We start from the raw sequence: 7,267 nt of genomic DNA, 5'->3' as shown, positions 1-7,267 counted from the left end.
TACAGGTGCATCTCAATAAATTAGAATGTCGTGGAAAAGTTCATTTATTTCAGTAATTCAACTCAAACTGTGAAACTCGTGTATTAAATAAATTCAGTGCACACAGACTGAAGTAGTTTAAGTCTTTGGTTCTTTTAATTGTGATGATTTTGGCTCACATTTAACAAAAACCCACCAATTCACCATCTCAAAAAATTAGAATACATCATAAGACCAATAAAAAAAACATTTTTAGTGAATTGTTGGCCTTCTGGAAAGTATGTTCATTTACTGTATATGTACTCAATACTTGGTAGGGGCTCCTTTTGCTTTAATTACTGCCTCAATTCGGCGTGGCATGGAGGTGATCAGTTTGTGGCACTGCTGAGGTGGTATGGAAGCCCAGGTTTCTTTGACAGTGGCCTTCAGCTCATCTGCATTTTTTGGTCTCTTGTTTCTCATTTTCCTCTTGACAATACCCCATAGATTCTCTATGGGGTTCAGGTCTGGTGAGTTTGCTGGCCAGTCAAGCACACCAACACCATGGTCATTTAACCAACTTTTGGTGCTTTTGGCAGTGTGGGCAGGTGCCAAATCCGGCTGGAAAATGAAATCAGCATCTTTAAAAAGCTGGTCAGCAGAAGGAAGCATGAAGTGCTCCAAAATGTCTTGGTAAACGGGTGCAGTGACTTTGGTTTTCAAAAAACACAATGGACCAACACCAGCAGATGACATTGCACCCCAAATCATCACAGACTGTGGAAACTTAACACTGGACTTCAAGCAACTTGGGCTATGAGCTTCTCCACCCTTCCTCCAGACTCTAGGACCTTCGTTTCCAAATGAAATACAAAACTTGCTCTCATCTGAAAAGAGGACTTTGGACCACTGGGCAACAGTCCAGTTCTTCTTCTCCTTAGCCCAGGTAAGACGCCTCTGACGTTGTCTGTGGTTCAGGAGTGGCTTAACAAGAGGAATACGACAACTGTAGCCAAATTCCTTGACACGTCTGTGTGTGGTGGCTCTTGATGCCTTGACCCCAGCCTCAGTCCATTCCTTGTGAAGTTCACCCAAATTCTTGAATCGATTTTGCTTGACAATCCTCATAAGGCTGCGGTCTTCTTGGTTGGTTGTGCATCTTTTTCTTCCACACTTTTTCCTTCCACTCAACTTTCTGTTAACATGCTTGGATACAGCACTCTGTGAACAGCCAGCTTCTTTGGCAATGAATGTTTGTGGCTTACCCTCCTTGTGAAGGGTGTCAATGATTGTCTTCTGGACAACTGTCAGATCAGCAGTCTTCCCCATGATTGTGTAGCCTAGTGAACCAAACTGAGAGACCATTTTGAAGGCTTAGGAAACCTTTGCAGGTGTTTTGAGTTGATTAGCTGATTGGCATGTCACCATATTCTAATTTGTTGAGATAGTGAATTGGTGGGTTTTTGTTAAATGTGAGCCAAAATCATCACAATTAAAAGAACCAAAGACTTAAACTACTTCAGTCTGTGTGCACTGAATTTATTTAATACACGAGTTTCACAATTTGAGTTGAATTACTGAAATAAATGAACTTTTCCACGACATTCTAATTTATTGAGATGCACCTGTATATGAACAGTGTAATGTTTGTTTAGAGATGAGAGGTAAGGATCCAAATGTAGCTTTTAATAGAGAAATAACAATAAACACCCTACTAGAAACAAAAAAAGCCAAAGAAACTGGAACACAAACACTACAGCCAGAAAGGACAACAACTGACAAAGACAGGGAGAACAAGAGGTTATTAAATACACAAAGAATAAATGCGGTAACAAGACACAACTAACAATCAAGGAGAGGACAGAGACAAGACAAAAAAAAAAATACAAAAAAATTAAGCTCCAAAGGAAGTTTTAAACCTCGTAGCGACCTTTAGTGACCACTAGGAAAATATACTGTAGATTACAATCAGACCAAGAGTCAAGTCAAGTCATTTTTATTTGTATAGCACCTTTCACAACTTACATCGTTTCAAAGCAGCTTTACAGAAATCATGCATTAACAGAAAATGAAACTGTAATATCTATAAAGTCTTAGAGTCATCATTGTGTAGTTTGATTGAATATGATTGTGAATTGTGTTTAAAAATAAGTACTTAAATAATAATTGTATTTATAAGCCCAGTGAGCAAGCTGAAGGTGACTGTGGCAAGGAAATGAAAGATGCCATTCAATTTTTGGAGAGTTATAGATCATGATTATTGTTTCTGGGTCTGGCAGACCTAATTAAAGCAGCCTACTTGTGAGTTGAAGGATAAATTAGAACAGTGTTAGGGAGACTATTCCATAGTTTAGGAGCAGAATAGGAAAAGGATTTGCCTCCTTTTGTGGATTTTAACATAATTTTATAATTAATACAAAATTGAACAGGTAGCCAATATAACAATGATAAAATGGGGCTAATATGATCATATTTCTTGGTTGTAGTCAGCACTCTGGCTGCTGCATGTTGAACCAATTGAAGTTTATTTATTGAACTTGCTGGACATCCCAGTAATGCATTACAATAAACTAGTCTTGAGGTCATGAATGCATAAATTCGTTTTTCAGCATCAGCAACAGAGAGCATGTGTCGTAACTTAGCAATATTTCTGAGGTGGAAGAATGCTGTTTTACAAACACTGGACATTTGATTTTTCAAAGGACAGATTGGTATCAAATATAACACCTAAATTCTTCACTGTAGAAGACGATGTAACAGAACATCCATTGAGAGTCAAATTATATTTTAACAGCTTATTTTTAGAGGTTTTTGGTCCAAAAATTAGTACTTTTAATAATTAGTGTATTGTCAGAATTGAGTAGAAGACAATTTCTGGCCATCCAATCTTTTATTTCATTGATACTCTCTGCTAATTTGGAGAATTTTGAAATTTCATCAGGTTTTGAAGAAATATAAAGTTGGGTATCATTGGCATAACAGTGGAAACTTATTCCATGATTCCTGATAAAATCTCCCAGGGGAAGCATATACAAGGAGAAAAGCAGAGGCCCTAATACTGATCCCTGTGGCACTCCATACTTAACTTTTGTTTGATTTGACAATTCCTCATTTACATAGACAAAGTGGTAGCGGTCTGCTAAATATGACCTAAACCATCCTAATGCAAGTCCACAAATGGTAACATAATTCTCTAGCCTATTCAAGAGAATGTCGCGATATATGGTGTTGAATGCAGCACTAAGATCTAAAAGAACTAGAAGAGAAATGCAGCCGTGATCAGATGATAAGAGCAAGTCATTAGTAACTCTGATAAGTGCAGTCTCTGTACTGTGGTGTGGCCTAAATCCTGACTGAAATTCTTCATATATACTATTTTTCTGTAGAAATTAACATAGTTGGGTGGATACTAGATTTTCTAGTATTTTTTACATAAATGGGAGAGTTGAAATCGGTCTATAATTAGCCAATTCTCCAGGTTCAAGCTGTGGCTTCTTAATAAGTGGTTTGATAATTGCCATTGTAAAGTTTCTTGGGAATGTCCTACGGATAGCGACCTCTTGAACTCTGTGGACCCGCTGGCGGTATATATGGCAAGCCGTTTTAACACTTAACACCCTGAAGTCCCTGTATGCATAAGTTAGGCATATGTGATATCATTTGAAAGCGTAGAACCTGTGCTTTTCAGTGAACCCAATCACTTTTGCATTTATTTACATAAAATAACAAAATAAGGCCTGAAAACATTTGTGTAACAAATTGGCCACACCTAGAGGTTAAGTTGTAGAAATTAAAACAATTAATACAAAAGTCCTTCGCACTTAAATAGACAAGGCATATATCAAATAAAAGCTCTAATTCTCAGAAAGGTGACTGTACAGTTTTATTTTTTTGAAATAATACCATAGTTTGAATTATTTAAAAAAAATATTATAAAGTTACATTTTATTTTGGTAAGGCATAAAATGCAAACGTCTGTTTTCTTTGCTGACCACTGATCTATAAGCCCCAAATAGCCTACAATTTTATACCAAACCTTACCTTGGGTTGTTAGCTTTAAAATTAGTTAAAGAAATGACTAGTTTAATTGTTTGTTAGCTTGCATGGTTGAATAACCAATGTTGTGTCCCATAGACATAAAAAACATTACAACAATATATGAAGTCTGATAGAAAAAGTATGAGTAACAAATCATCAGCAAATGAAGTTCTCATCTATAGAAGTTGAAATGTTACAAATCATCACAAAGCTGGAATTCTCTGCTTTCCAACCCAAGATATTCAACAAAACACAGTGGAAGCTCTCAGCACTTAAAAAAAAAGACTTGTTGTCTATGGGTGAGTGCTAAAATTTGTTAGAGCACCACCTACATTTCAGAGCAGTATAATGTGAAGGAAGGTGATAGAGGAAAAATTATAGAAACTTTAGACATTAAAAAAAAAATTTTTTTCAACAACAACAACAACAACAAAAAATTCTATAATAAAATTGTAAACATATACTATGTTATTTATTCAATATTTCAATACTTTCTTTAAAATTAGGGGGTTATCTGTAAAATGAGAAAATTTTTATTAAATTAGTCCACTGTATGTGTGAACAGGGAGCTTTTAAATTTGAGTTTGAACATTTTTAGGTGGCAGCCCCAAAACCCTACAGAGCATAAGAGGTTAAGGTTCTGAGATTACAGGAAATACCTCTTTTAAGAGCTTAGTTGGTATTGGATCCATGTTGTGGCTTTTGATGTTTTGATAAGATTTGTTTGCTCTTTATGACCTATAACAACGAAAGATTTAAATTATTCATGGGGAAAATAATGAAACACTGTTTTCTGAGGTGCTGTGACAGATGATTGCATAATTCCAATTTTCTTTCTGATTATTTCAATTTTTTCAGTAAACAAATTTATGAAGTCATTATTATTGTGCTGCAACGGAATATCTGGTTCAGTCGAGGCTTTATTCCTAATCATTTAAGTCACAGTACTGAATAAACACCTAGGATTGTTGTGGTTGTTTTCTATGAGTTTGTTAAAATATGCTGACCTGGCAGATTTTAGTGCTTGTCTGTAGCTACAGACGATAGTGTCTGTGCTTCCATGCACCACGAAATACCTCTAATTTTGTATTCTTCCACTTGCGCTCCATTTTCCAAGCTGCTCTCTTGAGAGCATGAGTGTGATAGTTGTACCATGGTGCAGGGCTTTTTTGTTTTAATTTTCTTTAATCAAAGGGGGGCGACACTATCAAGATTGCTAGAGAAGACTGTATATATATTTGTTATTACATCAAGTTCTTCTTGACTTTTTGGCTTATTGTGTATATGAGATAAATCTGGAAGATTATTAGTGAAGCTATCTTTAGCGGTTGAAAGAATAGTTCTACCTGAATGATAGCATGGTGTAGGTTGAGTCACATTAGCTGATCACAGCATACAAGAGACGAGGTAATGATCTGAGATGTCATTGCTCTGCGGTAGAATTTCTATGGTATTAACATCAACTCCACATGACAGAATTAAATCTAGTGTGTGATTATGATGATGAGTTGGTCCTGTCACATTTTGTCTGATACCAAGAGACCCAATGTGTAATTTTCATCATCTGTGTGAATGTTGAAGTCACCAAGAATTAAAGCTCTATCTACAGTTACTACTAGATCTGATAGAAAATTTGCAAATTCCCTGAGGAATTCAGCATACGGCCCGGGTGATCTATATACTGTAGCAAGGGCAAAAAGATGACAGAGATTTTTTATTTATATCTGAAGGTGTCACATTAAGTAGTATTAGTTCAAAAGATTTAAAATTATATCCTGTCCTCTGAGTAACACCAAAAACTTAACTGTAAATTGTAGCAACACCTCCTCCTCGACCCTTCAGATGATGCTCATGTTTTTAACAATAACCTGGGGGAGTAGATTCATTTAAACTAATATATTCATCCGGTTTAAGCCAGGTTTCAGTCAAACAAAGTGCATCCAAACTACGATCTGTAATAATTTAATATACAATTAGTGCTTTGGTTGAAAGAGATCTAATGTTTATAAGCCCTACATCTTCCATTTTTTGTTATTCCCAATGTTGGGCCTCATGTATTCAGATAGAAGACAAAGGCAGGCCTAACACAGTCGTAAAAACCTAACTCAAGCCCCCACATTCCAAGTCTTAAATCTTACTGATAAAAATTGCGCCAAAATCAAACAAAGGGAGTCCAAAACAGACTACAAATCCCATGAAGCTTTGCTCACTAAAGGATCGAACTCTCAACTCCTATTGGATGAGGCACACAACAGAACGCACCTCAAACCATGACATCATCTGGAGTAGAAATACCTCTGAAATGCTTCCAGGATTTGCTTCCAGCAACTTTGTTCACCGAGTATAGACGTAGCTCATCGCTGCTCTCAGGTGCAATCTCATGGCACAAGGAAGTAACGTCCGACTTGAAACTGTGGCCATACAATCTCCATCTCGCTGGACGAGTTGAGATTACTCTGTGTTCAATCAAACACTCTATCGGATCCGAAGGAGACTGCCGAGCAATCCGCATCTTCATCCGTTTGCCTGCAGAAGTGAAGAGATTAAAGATTTCTCTTCCATCTTCAATCAAGTCGACATTTCTGAAGTTCTCCGCCAGCCCGCCAAGAATCAACAGCCGTGCCCGCCAACAGAGTGAGGAAACGGCCTCCCGTCATCACACGAGCCTCAAGGAACCAGGTCGGAGTTAAAGGACGGAGGGACACACATTCTACTTGTGTCCTCATGCGATTCAAGAGGTTTACGTCTGGGCAGAGATAGAATATTATAGTGTGTTATTCTTGTGTTTCAAGGTTTTTGCTTGTACACTTTACGGACCGCCATGTCCGCTCATTATTAATACTCAGGGTATTAATTATCACGAATTTGTTTTGCTGTATTGTGGTCCAACCAAATTGGACTGTTGTGAATTTTCGCCATCGCGGGTGAGACCGGCAAACTGTTTTGATCCATTAAGAGTCAGAGAACGCGAGACTGTTTACGAGCCGTCCACCGCGTCTCTGAGCAATAAACTAACGGCTGCTTTCTCTCCCACGATCGCGAAATCGTCTTTTGGGCCATCACTTTATTCTCTCTCATACTAGCCACACACACATACACACACACACACACACACACACACACACACACACACACACACACACACACACACACACACACACGACCCCTCACAAACATTCTGGCATACATTTTTGGCTTGTAGATAGCTTCATGCTAAAGACCAGCTTTGTCCCTAAGCTATCGTACAAGCGGATACATGCGGTAATTGGTA

The sequence above is a fragment of the Myxocyprinus asiaticus genome, chromosome 13 (assembly GCF_019703515.2).
Source record: "Myxocyprinus asiaticus isolate MX2 ecotype Aquarium Trade chromosome 13, UBuf_Myxa_2, whole genome shotgun sequence".
Classification (NCBI taxonomy): Eukaryota; Metazoa; Chordata; class Actinopteri; order Cypriniformes; family Catostomidae; genus Myxocyprinus; species Myxocyprinus asiaticus.
Note: the sequence above shows the minus strand (reverse complement) of the source record.